The sequence below is a fragment of the Poecilia reticulata genome, linkage group LG5 (assembly GCF_000633615.1).
Source record: "Poecilia reticulata strain Guanapo linkage group LG5, Guppy_female_1.0+MT, whole genome shotgun sequence".
Lineage (NCBI taxonomy): Eukaryota > Metazoa > Chordata > Actinopteri > Cyprinodontiformes > Poeciliidae > Poecilia > Poecilia reticulata.
The window spans coordinates 18,524,161-18,540,619 of NC_024335.1; the positions used below are offsets into that span (position 1 = coordinate 18,524,161).

Sequence of the window (16,459 nt, forward strand, 5' to 3'; positions counted from 1 at the left end):
TCCATCCATCCATCCATCCATCCATCCATCCATCCATCCATCCATCCATCCATCCATCCATCCATCCATCCATCCATCCATCCATCCATCCATCCATTTTCTTTACACCCTTGTTTGTCCCTTAGTGGGGTCGGGAGAGGTGCTGGTGACTTGAATTTCAGACTACAAAAAAACTGCTCATCTTGCTTTGGTACATGCTGTCTTCTTCTCCCACCCACACACCCTCTCTAACTCCATCACCTCACCCCACTCCAATCTTCCCACCCAGCCTGCCTTGCTCACCCTCCTCACAGTATCTCCTTCGTGGACACCTGGCTGATATGGACGCTTAGAGGCAGGAAGCGTCCCTCACTTATTATCATCTCTGTCTGGCAGGCAGGAGCCACACCCACAAGCCTAAGAGTGAGTATGCCCTTTTGATTCCCTTTCTCTGCCTCTGGAACACTGTCTATGCATGTGGAATGAGAAAGGTGTGCATAATAATTAAGGGTAATCTCTGAGAAAGTTATGCAGCCTTGAAAGTTGGCTCTAAAAGGGGACAGGCAATTTAAATTCAGATTTGTGACAAATCCTAAAATTCAAAGTTAATTCAAAGTGTAGTAAAACTTACATTCACACATTCTATCCCAAAGTTTTAAACATCAATGTGGAACATTTCCCTTGTTTGTTTAAAGATATTAGAAAGATAACGTGACACAATCTGGACTGCTTGTCTCCTCCACTCCTAAGCAGTGCATTTACATTCTCTTGCAAGTCATCTGTTGTCTTTGATTATATCTGTGTGGTTTCTAATTCCACCTTCTGTTTAACCCATGTTTCCTGCTAATCACCAGAATCCACACTGTGCACCAATTGTTTAGGCTTTGATATCTACGCTAAAGCCTAACACCTTCCCCTCTCTCCTCCCTCCCGTTGCTTCATTTACCAAGGAATGTTAATCTTTGAGATGCACGAATGTTTCCAATTAATAGGTGTCATTAGTGAAACGGTCGATCTCTGGTGCAGAGAGACATGATAAATGGGCAGGTGGAAGGGCGCATGCAAGTAAAAGTGAACCCTTGTAGCGCGGCATGTGGATGCACGCCAGAGCATGCTGGGTAACATTATTCTGTGTTTACCAAAGCTTGATGTTTAATGTATTTGGCATCTACAGATCAGAGGTGTCTTTGTCAAAATTGGACACAGATTTAGGGAGAGAATTAAATCTGTTGACAATGGTTTCCTTCACCAAATGTTGCTCATACATATTTAATTTGAGGGAAAAATACAAACAATACCTTTAACACATAAATGGAAAAAAAAAAGTCATCTTTTGAACAAAACAGGCATGACTCATTTATCCCCCTCACTTTTGTTCGTTTTTCATTTTGTGAAAAATGTTTTCAGGTATGAAACGGGGCTGCACATTGGCACAGTTGGTAGAGCTGTTGCCTTGCAGCAAAAAGGTTCTGGGTTCGATTCCCAGCCCCGGTATTTCTGCATGGAGTTTGCATGTTCTCCCTGTGCATGCGTGGGTTTTCTCCAGGTACTCCGGTTTCCTCCCACAGTCCAAAAACATGACTGTCAGGTTAATTGGCCTCTCCAAATTGCCCCTAGGTGTGAGTGTGTGTGTGCATGGTGGTTTGTCCTGTGTGTCTCTGTGTTGCCCTGCAACTGACTGGCGACCTGTCCAGGGCGTACCCCGCCCCTCACCCGGTACGCTAGCTGGGAATAGGCACCAGCAACCCTCCCGACCCCACTGAGAGACAAGGGTGTAAGAAAATTGATAGATGGATGGTATGAAACGGAGCTACTGGATTTTTCATTCTTCGCTTGTTTTATTTTTTATCTGGCTGTTTTACAGTACAATATGAAAGCAACTCTCATCAGACTTAATCAGAATTGATCAGTCTATGGCCTTGAAGTGACCTGTATGTGCAGATGAAGATGTGATGAAGATGGCATCTTCACCACCATCTTGTTTTCAGAGGCAAAAAAGTCTGACTACAAGTCAATCTATGATGTTTTTTCTCCCTATCATTTTTAAATCACTTCAACTTTCAAATCCCATAAAGCTTGATGCTCGTACTAAGTAAAATCCTTATTTTGTTTATCTCTTTCATGTTTTTATGTACCGCCATCTGTCAAAATCCCTACTGTTGGGGTGATTACCATTAGCCGAGGATGTCAGCTAATGGCAGACGAGAACTCTTCACATTGAGATCAACTTTGGAAAACTTTCAAACATAATGCTGATGTGTAGACATTTGTAGCAAAGTTGATCGTGCACAAAATAAGTAGAAACGATGTAGGAGCGTCGAACTTCTGAAAACTTAACTTTTGTTGGACAAATAGCATCCCTGTGTAGACTACATGGTGTAGAAAATAGCAAAATGCAGAAAGTGAACAACACAGCAGACTACTGAGGCCATCGAAAGTCTGGTCAGCTCTTAATTCTGCTCAGCAGTGTTTATAATATGGTCCTCACTTCCTTCTTCTTTTAGATTATATGAATAGCCTTGCCAAAAGATTGATCAGCTGATCTTACAAAGACACACACTGGGTGTCATAAAACAGTGGGAGATGGATCCTTGAAGCTCAGGACTAATCTTTGTGTGATGTTCTCGACCCATAACTTAACCAGGATTGGCTGTTCTCTTTAAGATCAAATGCAGCACCCGTTTCTTCACAAAAGGGAAGACCATCTGTGCTGAGCTCCACAAAATCATTGGTGCATAGCAAGTCGCAACTTCACACCTGTAGCTCCATCAAGTCTTTCTTCGCTCTGTTGGGAAACACCCACAAATACCTGCTGTCAGAAGATCTACTGACCAGAACCTATAAAAGACGACCAGAACAAACTGTTACCACTTAGTGCAGACTTGACTCCTTGGACTGTAATTTTGTTCTCAACATGGAAGGTTTTACATTTGCTACTTCTTCTCATCAAGAAAAAATATACTCTTGTTAAGGAATATTTTTTTCACATCGCTAGTCACAAGAGTTTTACTTCAACCCATTGGGTTTGTCAGCATGAATGATGAAATTAATGTATTGTGTGCTTTAAAAAGTTCCTAAAACATTATGTCTAATTTAAAAAATGCAATCTACATCAGTATCTTGACTTTGTCCCAGAATTATTTAAGTACTTTTTTTTTTTTTACAAAGTCCCCATCAAGTATCAACTCTCCACTGAAACATGAAATGTATGTCATGTAGTCTGTCTAGTGATGTGAGATAGAAGTTTAATCCGGCACCTTTTTCCTTTGGGCCTAATTTGCCACATGAATATTTAACAATTACAGCCTGATCTTAATCCATTGTTAACATTTAATTCAACACGCAGTTTTAAGTTCCTTTATATCATTTTGAAAATTGATAAAAGTGCAATATTTATCCCATTAGAAATATAAACAGACATTCACGCTAATTAAAGTAAAACCTGTTACAGTTGACTTTCTGAAAGATTCAAACAAAGAGCTTTCTTGTAATGAATTAGTTAACAGCTTTTAATCTCTGTGCACATATTACAACTCCTGCACTAAATACTGCAGTGTTTCTGCAGGGTTTCCCAGAATGGTTTGAATACATTACCAAAAAAGGTTTTCTGCTTCTGATCTCTTGTCTGGCTTCTCCTGCTTGTAAACTTTGCTGTCATGTGGGGAAATCACAGAAAACGCATCAGTCTCCCTTCCCTGTAAATATCTTCGTAAAGAATCTGTAACATGTACATGGTACCTTAAATAATCACGGTAATGAGTACGGCCATTATACAGGTTTGCAAGCAAAGCTCAGGAAACTTGTGTAAATGGCAGACCACCACCAAAAGGGGACATGAGCTGACCCCATTTAGGGATTATTAATATTATTATGATGATTTAGAAACACCATATCCAATCAGATGTTTGTTGTCAACATACTTTTAAAGTTTCCAAAATCAAATAAATGCACAAGTAAATATAATTTTTTTCACAATGAAGTATTAAACTCCCATAGTCTCTGACAGACACATTTTCACAGTATGATAATAAATAGATCACTTTTAGATGCGAAGCCCTGATTAAATAATGTAGTTGTTAAAAAATAATGTGTATACAAGCTAAAACTCTGAATCAGAACAAATGTTTAAAAAAATACCAAAATTAATTAGTAGTTAATATCATTTAATTATATAGGAATGCACAGTGAAATTGCAGAGCCTCCCTGTTGATTTTCATTCATATTAATGATTTACCAATTATTTATCTATTGATATTTATGCATGAGGAAGATTATTCATGAAAGAAATGTCAGAATTAAATAGAAATCTTTTTTTCCACTTCCATTTGACATGGGGAATGTTTTGACAGTCCCTGTCCCGTCTAGAGATACTTAAAGAAAAGAGCAGACGTCTCATGAATATTGACATTCTGTCAGTCTGGAAAATGAGCAATTTATGACTAATTATTTCGCCCCATCAACTATTTACGTTGGAACTGATGAAGCCAAAAAGATTGTCCAATACTCAAGTAGGTCTTTCTGCTCAAAACACGACTATACTTTGCTGTGATTTTTATAAAACAGATGGTTCTCCTCATCAAACGCCGTCTACTTGTTCTATTTGCGCATCTCACTTCAAATTAAAAACCCGCAGAGGGTGTACTTGCAAAAAACAAAAAACGTTCTATTATTTATGTGTTTCTATCTCAGCACCTTTGTGTTAGGAGGGACCCACGAAATACCCTGAAGCTGCCTCATAAATACACATTTTGATCCAGTTAGGCGTCTCATCGCAGTACGAGATGAGGGCATATTGTAATTAATCTCCGATGTGCTACCTGGTTGTTGGATCTTTCCTGGCTAATGTTGTCCTGCTGGTCTGATTGGAGGGAGCATCAGATGTTTTGTTTTGAAATGTATCATGCATGAAGAAGCCATTAGCATCTAAGACCTGTCGACTGCCCTCTGGCACACTGTTGCACTTTGCTGCTACGTCTTTGAAATCCTTCCTCTCTGTGTTTTCAATATTGAACAATTGAAAATGGACAGAAGTATACAGATGAATAAATACCCGAAAGTTCTCTGTTTTTTGGATGAGAATAAGTATTTTCTAAACTCGAAACAGGTAAAAACACGTCAACATCCAGAGATGGAAATAATACAGCTTGATCAAGCTTATATTATGAGATGACACCCAAAATATTTTTTCTGTTGGAGAAAGGGTTTATGTATTTAATGTTTAAATGTTTCAAATTAATACAACTTAAGCCAATAGTCGCTAGCATCACTTTCCTTATTAAACATGTAATCTGATATGAGATGCACAGCAATAGTCTCTCATTTTTGTATAAAATCCACATGCCTGCGTATTTGTGCATCAGTGGGAATGTGCTTTTTGTTTTCTAGCCAACAAATGAGCTTACCTCAGTCCTCCAAACCAGGAAAAGACTTCCTAAAGTGTTTATTATCCAAGTGTCAACACCACCCAGGGTAACTGTGGGCCACATTTGTAGTTTCTTTACTCATCTTTCCTTCACCGTAGGCTATTAGCTACATAGAATCCCTCAGGGACCCACTGTGGGTGTCCATGTGGTAAAATATGATTCAAGCAGGACGATATCTCACCTTTCTAAAAGAAAATTATTTAATAAGAATTGGGTGAGAAGGCCCAATGAGGATAAAAAAGTGAGGCAATTATTTTTTTAGAATCGAAGCTAAGAATAATACCTCTCCATTTTACCATCTACATCAAATTCAGAGCATTAAAAGGACACTTCAGGGCAAGACCATAATTTCTGTGTGTGTGGCGCCCACAGTCTACATCTGTGTAATGGTCTCGACTGGCAACTGGTGAGTGGAAGGCTGCACTGGTGTGTATCTGAGAATGGGGGAAAAATAAAGCAGAAGTAAGAGTGAAAAAGCAAAAAAAACAAAAACAAAGTTTCTTTCCAGCATTTATAAAGTGACTTTCTAGTCCTCCCATGTCCATGATGTGCTTGTTGCTCTTTTCCGATGTGTGTAGCCTTGGGGGAAGCACAAGACAAGGACGGTGCTGGGGCGGCTGCTGATGCTTTGGCAGGGGAGATGCATCTTGTAACACAGCATGGTAAATGACAAAATGATGTCTCATCAGAGGGCCCCCCATTTATATGTGTGTGTGTGTTTGTGTGTGAGTGTGAGAGAGAGAGCTGCGTCCCTAGATATCACGATGTGTTTTGCTCTTGTGGAGGAGTGTTGCAGCCTGCTGTCTGTAGAGTAAACTTTGAAACAGAGTGTCGAGCTCCGCTGGCAAAGTGAAGATATTGCAAGATATTTGCACCGTGGCGACACACTGTCACACACTTCAACGTCTGGATAGGTGCTAAAATGTGTTTTAGAACACATTATCACTATTTATGCCTCTGTTACTGTAAACTTTTACAATGTGTAAAATCGAACTCATCTAACACCGGATATTACATATTTAATTAAATGAGCGAGACAGAAAGCATTACTTTTGCATTGTAACTATAAACTTTCCATTTTATTGGGACTTTGGGTGGTAGACCAACAAGAGACAAAGTAAAATAAAAATCCGAAAGGTGTTTCCAACATTGTAATTCACTTCATCTTCAAGTTGTTTATCTATTTCACACCAATTTGTATTAAGTCGTGCACCTAGGCATGCAGAGTGCTTGTGCAAACATTTTCCACAGAATTGATTGTTCGAAGGCATTTAGGCAATTTCAACATGGTACCATGATAAACTATTATCTTCTTGCAATAAGTCCAAATCTCAAAATTAATATCTTCTTGTTGCAGGGATAGAAGCTGACCATACTGAGATATTTTGACCAATTTCTAGTGGGAACAGTTTTTCTTTTTCAATATGGATGTGAAAGTTTTGTAAGGAAAGACTTGACTTCTGACCTAAACCAAGGAATAGTTCAGATTGTTATGGATTCTGTGTTTTCCCCTCTTTTATGTGCTTACACACACATATCACTGCTGCTTACATAACCATATCACATAAGACTGGCGACAGTCACACATAAACAAAATGAAACTGATTACACCACCGTCTAGGGAGGGAACAGAATGAGGACAAGAATAGAAGCTAAACTCATGCTACAATCTTTGCTTCACTTGGTGTCTCTTCTAATGTGAGCTGAGTGAAGCCCAATGCTGGACGGTGAATGTCACTCTGTACCTGTTCCATTTGTATGAACATTTAATCATTTTTGGCATTGATCAAATCTCATTATGTCTCAAGGTAAGGACACTGAGGGGTTCTGGTCGGGTCCCGGAACTGGTAAACAAACCTGGGTGATTTATAGAAGGAAAAATGAATAAACTACAACAAGAATATGAGCCAACCTTTTTTGTCCTCCATCACTGTTGGTTCAGAAACGTCCCTTTGAAAATATTGTGAAACATTACGTTGCTGCCACCCCAAAAGAGTTGGAGCTACACAGGTTGGGTGAAACATCACAATGAACCGCAATACACTGAAGTCTTTGTCTGTAACATAACAGTGAATGCTTTTTCAAGGCCTTGCATGCGATGTGAAATTCCACATCGACTGTCTTTTTCAGCATGTGCCGCTGATTACACCGCCCGCCCAACTGTGAGGGTGGTTTTTGTGAAAAGACCAGAAACACCTTTTTTGTGACACCTGAAAGCTCCACAGAGCAGCCAGGGCAAAGGTACTTGTGGGGCGGACAAAGCCCAAATAAAGCTTTTAATGCGCAGGCTATTGATCCCCTCACTGAAATAAACTCGGGAGTATTGGCAGGCCCAGAATCCCACTTTGAAGGGACTCCATAATGAAGCTGGTCAATGCTAAGCTGTCCGCAATCAATCCCCCACATAACAGTTAATTACAAGTGAGGCTGCCATCAAACAAGGAGAGAAAGAAGGAGAGAAGCAGGCTGAAGCCAAAGAAAAGGTAGAGCGGAGGGGTGTGGAATGGACTGCAAGGCAAGAGAGATCAAGCGGTTAAGAGCAGGAGATATGAAATTAAAAGCAATACAAGCTGAAGATGCTTACATATGCATGCAGGTGATATTTTTCCTCATATAGACTCCTACTTATTAGACCTTTCACAGTTTCTGTTTTTAATAACACTAAGATGTGCACAGCAACCTGCTGTATGTTAGTCTGCTCCCCTTACCACACATTCAGTCACCTGTTAATGAAGTGAGACCAAAATCCTGCTTGTTGTAAGTTTGTTTATATCTTGGGTCATTTAAGTGATAGATGCACGGCATAGGAAAGACACTGAAGAGTCTTGACGTCTTACTGAGCAGAAAAGAGATGCAGCTTGCAAGTTGCAAAAAATATTTTTTAAAGAGTAATGTAGCATAAAACTGTGGGACTGGAGTAAATGAGACTTATTTGATGTATTGCTGAGGATTTAGTGGACTGAAGCGGTTAAATTCTAGCTTTTGGCCTTCATTAAAGCAGGTTTTTTATTGTTGTGCTAGGAAATCTTTTGTATATTGTGCCTTATTAAAAACAAGTGCAATTATGCTGTATGCTCCACTTATGCCAAATGTTAGTGTAATCACCTCATAATGCGTTCCGATCAGACAATGTAAACAGTTGATGTATCCATAAGACCAATTGAGAGCTATCTAGGAAACCAGGGGTCCAAACACTGAGAGATCCTCTAATGGCTGCATGTGTTGTGTGGGTCTCCCAGGCTAATGGATTTACTGGAGATGGCGTCAAGTATTTATTACCATGTGTAATTGAATGCAATGATTATCGTTGTTGTGTAATGTGATTTTAATGTGGCAGCAATGGTTATGTATAAGGCCTAATGACTTTGCCTCCAAGGGGGTATGGTTCCCAATTAAAAAAAATCTAAATAAAAATGGGAGCAAAAATGAATCTGAGATTTTAATTCCCCTTCTCAGTCTTCTCTCTCTCTCTCTTTTTTTTTTTCCTTAGGACAAATAAATCTAATCATTTAATCAGCGCGCCACTCATTTAATCAAAGTGTCTCCTCAGTAACGAGCTTGCCCTTTTTCAGTCTTTGTTTACATGGGCAGTCATTAAGTCAAAGACCTGTGCACACTCCAGTGTTTGGAGTTTAAAGGTACAAAACTCACATCAAGCCAACTTCATGGATTATAATTAAATATTTTGCATAAACTGATTTATTTATTTATTTTTTTTATCTGATAGTTTATAACACGTAATTGCAGCAACCTTAGTGGTATAAATTCCAGTTTGACCTTTTCATAACATTTATAACAGAGCACAATCACTTCGAACTTTACTGGATTGCAGCAATCCTGGATAACCTTATTCCAACGTAAAAGAAATCACGAGATGGGGCGCATGTGAACGGAGCCTTGTGTCAGGCTTCCACGTTTATTTTTTGCATATTTTAGTTCGTCATCCGGGAGTTTCTTTGCCCAAACATAAAAAGCAGAGAAATACTCCAAGCAATTGTGGGGGCAGATTGGTACAGTGTGGCTTATGTAAGATAAGTGGAAGTAACAAAGAAGTAGAGAGATGACATACGACTGTATTTAATGTCAGCGTCCAAATACTTTGATTCATGTTCTTGTGTTTCTGTATGAGAATGATTACAGCTTCCTCACTCTTGTGTGAAACTTTTAGTTATTTTCTGAAATCAAAGATGTGTGTCACAGCCAGCTAACTTACGAGTCGCATTGAAAGCTTGAGGGCAGTTTGACAAGTTCAGAAATGGACAGAAGCATTGATGCTGTTTTGAGAGGAGTTATTTTATTCCTCATCAAATTCTTTTAAAAACGTTTTGATGTCTAACGTGTAGTCATTAAGGTGTCTGCACGTAACTGAGACATTGGGTGAGAAGAGAATAGAAGCATTTATAAAGCAAGACAAAGAAAAATATTTCTCTCATGCAGAATTAATGAGCAATGTTCAGAAGTAAGTGAAGAGTCAATATAGACTTTCTGAATTTAATACATTTGCTTCCAAATAATTTTCATAATAATTTGTTGATAAACTTACTTAACATAAGAAGAAGTTTTGAACAATTGTACTTTCCCAAAAAAAAGATAATTCATGCTTTAAACTAAGGCAATAGTTGCATCTTTGTAGCCTGTTTATCTTTTCGTTCTCTTTTCAGGAGTCTTAATTAATGACTTTGTGTGGGGTCATTTAATCTTTGGGATTCAATCTGTGGACAGGTACATTTTCACACCGTTTCCAAAAGCTCCATATTGTTACATGTTCCATTGTAACACCCACAATGTGTCTCAGACATTTTTCATTCTAAGTCCCATTGCTAAGTCAGTGGTGAAACGAACACAAAGTAGACCTACTCTTTCATATTCCGACCAACACAGGACCACCACTCCCTCACACGACCACTCGGAGACAGAGGAGAGGCCAGTTGACTTCCACTCCCCTCCACTGGTCCATTAAAATAAATTACATGAAGACAGCACAAATGCATCTCATTCCCAGGTTTAAGCGTTTTTGACAGTTGCTTAAGTAGACTAGACAAATCAGTTGCGTCCAGTTCCCCATAGAGGAGGCTCATTTAAATACATCCATGCAATGCGAGAGTTTGCGAGAACCCAAACTGCTACTGTGATCTTCTGTGTTATTAAGCACTTAGTTATCTTCTACAATCCACTGACTCAATCAAAAAACTCTAATAAAAACCTCAAGTTGTTAATCAAACGCCATTCCCAGCCATGGCAGCTCTGCACAGACTCTTACTCTTTCTGCTCACTGTCACCTGATTCTAAAGCTTTTGTTTTACATACAAGCCCACCCACCTGCACACATGTTTATGCATCATGGAGTTTATGCACGGCACAGAGCTGAGCTTTGCCTGACATTATTAGTTTTGCATTTGGGCCCCCTGCCCAGAGTAACAGTATGGATTTTTGCCTTGGTTTCCTATAATTGGATGAGTTAAATTTCTCCATTCATTACATGTGCATCTGACCTCTGGACCTCGGTAGCTCCAGTGTTTTATTAGCACTCTCATCCCCTGATAATAGGGAAGCCTTTCTCTCACACACATTCCCCGCTCCCCGACAAATTAGCTCTTTGTGTTGAGCGTTCACGTGAAAGGCAAAAAAGATATGCAAACACGGAAACAAAGTAATTTATTTAATGCTTTTATGTTCTTGTTATTCAGAGGTAAATATTGAGCTCTGCAGAGTAAACAATCCTGTGAATCATGGAAGTTTTATTTAGTTGTTGCCCTTGTTGTTGAGTGTCATTCACAGCACTTTGCCTTGTTTTCTCATGGTTTTTTGACACATTACTAAACCAAACATCAGTGACTTTTATTGGGATGTTATTTACAACCAACACAAACTCTATGTTTAGTTACTTGAAGGTAGATGTGTACCCCAATTTCAGTTTTTTCTAATGAAGAAAAAAGCATCTCCACAGCATGATGCTGCCTCTCAGTGTCTTCTGACTTCTGAAGGAACTTTTACTATATTTGACTTAGTGAAACGCCCAGTAATTAAAATTTTCCTACACTGCAATGTGTCTGTGCAAATGGCAATACATTCTATTCTACAGCGAGGCTGAACACACGTTTCAGATTCATATAGTCCGATTTGGCCTTGTGCAACTTCGCTGCGATAATTTTGCTTGAGAGAAGATGAAACGTGGTCAGATATGATCACCGTGGTTCAGTGGGATGCGTGTGAATTACATCTTCAGGTAACTAATCCGTCCGGCTACAGCGACAGGCTTTGCATGCCTACTCTGGTCATGTATATTTCATAGGAGCATGTATTTTTAACACCGCCATCTATACCATATGTGGATATGATGTATGGGTACTGGCAACAGTCCTTGACATTATATGCACAATTACTCTTTGGCCCTGCAGTAAATTCTCAGGTTCAGTGGTAGTAAACAAAAAAAGGAAAAAAAAAAGAGAGGAATGTGTCTGAAGGGACTCGAGTTTGGCACAAGGTCAAAGCCATTGTGGACTTAATCTGTGACTTTATACAAATAGCCCAGACTGAGAATCCATTTGTCAATGAATAATTTACAAAGATAATGTATGCAGCAACAAATGTCCCCACACAGCAGAGCAAGGCGCCTGAATCAGAAGACAAGAAGGCTTTTTTTTTCTTCTTCTCCTGAAATCCTGGCTTTCACATTCAGATCTTCCCCATCCCTAAGTGACCAGGTGACACCTTCTTGATCACAACCATCTTTCACAGCCAAGAACTTAAAGCCTCACGTGGCAATTTCAACGACCTTTGGAGACAGTAATGTCGTTAGCAACGGTTCTCTGAGGACCCGATGAACAAGTATCCGTCTGGTTTCAGGCTTTTGGATAAGAGTTTCTGACAGCTGCAGAACAATGCTAATGTCCGCTCTTTTGCTGGAGCTAATGTGTAATCAGCTCAGCACTCGGCTGTTAAAACTTTACTACAGTAATGCATGCAAACATGAATTCCATTTATTCCCCCACCAGGTCCCAACAGGCAGGCTTTAAAGCTGCAAACTGTCTTACATCACAAATTACTCTGCTGGCACCTAATGCATTTTATATCACTCATAATCCTGGTGTTCCACACTAATTAGCCGGACTTGCCAGCGTGCATATTTCTGCCATTATTTGGTAGCATCAAACTCTTTTTTTTTTTTTTTTTTTTTCCCTTTTCTTTCTTTTATTTTTTTCATGAGACAAATGTGCGACCACAAACTCCTCACGGGTGGCTGAGATTGCCCCAAACCTACCCTGAGCTTGCAGTTTTTCCCACAGAGCAGGTGAAGCAATTTGAAGGTTTTGGATCACAAAAGCTGTAAAAGAGTTTCATAAGTAATTAAATTCCTTTCAAGCTGAACCAAACTAATCAGAATTTCACAAGCCCTCTGTACTTTTGTCATTAAAACAACGGTGCCTCTAAGGATTGTTATAAATCTGAATAAAGATAATAAATGGAACTAAAAGTCTCCCTGTTTGCCAAGAATAAAACCACAGGTAGTGCTGTAAATATGTAATGTCCCCCCTATTGTCTGTAAATAATGTTTTGGATTTCTTCCTGGATACATTATAATTAAAGTTAATCCCACAATGAGAGAAATGTTATAAATTGTGCTGTGCAAAAGCATTTTGCACTGGAAAATGCAACCACAAAACTCTTATTTGGCTGGGATACATGATGCGAAACTGGTTTTGCATTTTTTATTTTTGACAAAAATAAAAAAGTACATTTGTAAAACCCAGACCCTAACCCTTTTGATAAAACTACTTTTTAACAAACTGTTAATATATTAACAAATCGCTGCCACAGTAATACACAAACAGCAACAAATCTGATTGATAAAACAATATTCTGCACCCTGTTGTTGTTTTGAAGGTTCTTTTTGAGAGGCCCCTTGCAGCCTAGAGAGCCACATAAAAAAGTTATGACAGGGTGTATTTGGCCGACAAGCCTCGAGTTTAGAGGTTTGCTAGAGAGCATTAGCAGAAAACTCCTGGGTTAAGCTGTAGAGGGGTTGAAAGCAGGGTTAGATTATAAAACAATATATCAAGCTACATTCACCTAATGGAGTACTGCTTGATCCATCATCTAGAAATGGAAGGAGCATGGAGCAACTGCAGAGTTACCAAAATATCCATCTAAACCAATAGACTGGGCAAAGACAACATGGATCAGAGACGTAGAGCACCCTGGTTAAGCTAGAGGAGGGATCGATGTAAAGTCCACACATCTCACCTAGGAGTCTAACATCTGGTCATTGTTTAAAGAAATAACCAGATGTTAGATCTAAGAACTACTGACTCAGGAGGGGATACATGCATTTAAATGCCACATTTTGAGATTTCTTTCCTCGCAAACAAGGTTTTGAAGACGGTATTTTACTATCCTACCAATTCACCGCGATGTGCTTTGTCTTGATCCATCACAAGAAAACTTCGCAAGACTCATAAGTTTGTTTTTGTAATGTAACAAAATGCGAACATTTTCAGTATATGTGAATACTTTTGCAAGGTATTGCACGGTTCATAGTTTATTTTATAGAGTACCTGCGAGAGATTGCTTTCATCTCTCTACAGAGCTTACTGTTTCCTGTCAAAATAAACGTTGAAAATGTGCAGAACATCTAGTTTTCTGCATTCTTCACTGATTCTAATCTGAAATAAATCACTGCTTCAAGAACAGTATTCCCCTATATAGTAAATGGTAAAAAAAAAAAAAAAAAAACATTTGAAAGACATTGCCTGTGAACTTAAAATGGTACCTGTGAAGCTTTGTAGTTTACTCCATCAGAAACTTTAATGTCAGTTGCTGTAAATCTCATTAGTTCCAGTGGATTACAGTTGTGTCAAATTGTCATAGCATAAATACATCAACACCTCCATAATATTTTTGGCAAAACAAAACTGAGGAATTTATGCTCAGCTCTGAGCTCGTGATTCTGTCAAGCACATTTGGGTCAGGTTGGGCTAGAAACAAAGCAGTTCTTGCTGTAATAATAATAATAGTTTTCTCTCTTCACTTTGACCACATGCACTGGATTTGGGTAAAACACATGAGTACAGTTAAAGCACTTAGTTCATATCTTGGATATATTGGATAGCAAACAGATTTTTTGTGATTATTGCTATTCACAGTGGCTTTTTGTTGCAACAGATTTCCTAAGCTTTTTTTTTTTTTTTTTTTTACCTTTATGAGTTTTGAACCCTCTAAGAGATCAGGCTGAAATCCTTAAATATTTTCAAAACGCTCCTTGGTCAGATGCTTCTCTGACAACTGAGACGGCCAACAACCAAGTATAATTATTGTTTCAATTACACCTTGTTTGACTGACAGAAACAAGAAGCCGAAGGATGTAATGGATCTTCACTGAAAAAGAAGGAAAAAAACATGGCTGATGGATTTACTGTGTGAGAAATCAAGAGCTGAATCAGATGCTGACCTTGGAGATGCAGCAGATGTCAGGATGTCTCGCGAATCCTCATTCGCATTCATCTTATACCACCAACAGCACACACGTGATATGTGATGAGAATGGAAAAAACACAATATCGATAACTGAAATATGCCTCGGTGTGTGTGTGTGCGTGTGTGTTTGAATCTGCTTATTTGAATTAATGGCTGCACATGCTACACTGCAGTAAATACAGAAATACTTTGAACTGTTTTCTGGGAGAGATACCGCTAGTGCAAACAAAACAGTCTAAAAGCAAGAGCATATTTTCAGCCATAAAAATCTCTAATAAAAGTAATACGATTATCTTGTTTGTGTAAACACTCAAGAAGGATATGAAGAAAAGTCATTTCAATTGTTGACAGCTACGGAGATACTTCAACTATGTTTTTTAATTAATTTCATTAAAAAGAAATGTTACTTGGTTTATTGTTACTTTCAAGTTAGTTGACTTAATTTTGTTCAGTTAATAGACTCGACATCAAAACCCAAAACTAATTACCTTATCACAGTCTTGCGTATCTAGGATACTGACATGCAACTTGCATCTCAGTCGCTCCAGTGTCACCTTTTCATGAAAATATGCCCAAATCTTTATTTTTGGACAGTTAAAAAAATTTGACACTAAATATCAAACTTTGACAGGTGTAAGTGGTGCTACTTGTTCATTTGTTTAAAGTAAAATATTTTAATTAATTCTAATACTGGCAAGAGAAACCGATGGAGAAAAGTCAAATAAGGCAGGTTTTGATCATATTTACATGCTCTGGTTATAGTAGCCTCAGTTAATCATGTTTTGCTATGCAGTCTCTCAGTCTGCACAGTGGAAGATTCCGTCACCTCTGCCTGCCAGGTGCTTGCACATTGATGTCACGGCAAAAAGAAATGGAGTGTGTCCATAGAGGCTGCTGGATGTTTTCCAACCTTCATTCTAAGATGAATGCATAAACAGGGAGATGTCAACACACGTACTTCATAGGTATAACTTGACTTACTGTTTTCCAACAATAATTTTTTTTAATTTAAGGTTCAATCAGCTTCTTAAATATGTTAATTTAAATGGCAGCATATAGCAGGAAATGTATATTATATTTACTTTTTTCTTTTAAAATGCTTGGACTAATTGTGTGTCCGGATAATCAATTTTTTTTTTTTTTTGATACGATTGTGAATAGGACAGTAACTTGAGAAACTGAAAGAAGAAGTTTGCAAGTTCTTGATTCGTTTTCTACTTTCTCATTCTGCCACAGTCTGACGAATAAGTGAAGGGCAGCTAAGGGCAGAGAGCCCTTGTAGGCAACAGCTTACATTTGAGAGAAACTACCCAGTTTCTTTGACAGATCTGAATTTACCTCATGACATATGTGACTCAGAAACAGACCAGAATTGGAACCTAAATGTCTTGACATTTAATTGCCACTTGTAGGTCACTGGCAATCCAAAAATCCTGCAGTAGATCAGCTCATCAGAGGGCTGACAGATTCCCAGCTTCTCTCCCCTCACCAGCTTGTCTCTCTTTCTCCTGGCACCTGATGTCGGTGCGAGGTTGCTGTGCAGGCAGTGATGACCTGGTCAATAATCAGTAATAAAGATGGTG

The 16,459-nt window shown here is 38.7% G+C and overlaps 1 long non-coding RNA gene across 4 annotated transcripts in view; it reads left to right on the forward strand.

The window, feature by feature from the left end:
- Positions 1-16,459, forward strand: part of LOC103464986 (uncharacterized) — a 72,438-nt gene that overhangs the window by 7,895 nt on the left and 48,084 nt on the right. For 3 of the 4 annotated variants that reach the window (XR_533733.1, XR_533734.1, XR_533732.1), the window contains 2 exons: positions 269-402; positions 14,745-14,789. This is a non-coding gene — a long non-coding RNA (uncharacterized LOC103464986). Of the gene's footprint in view, positions 1-268; positions 403-14,744; positions 14,790-16,459 lie in introns of those variants that run through there. The other variant, XR_001776599.1, reaches the window with a different exon arrangement.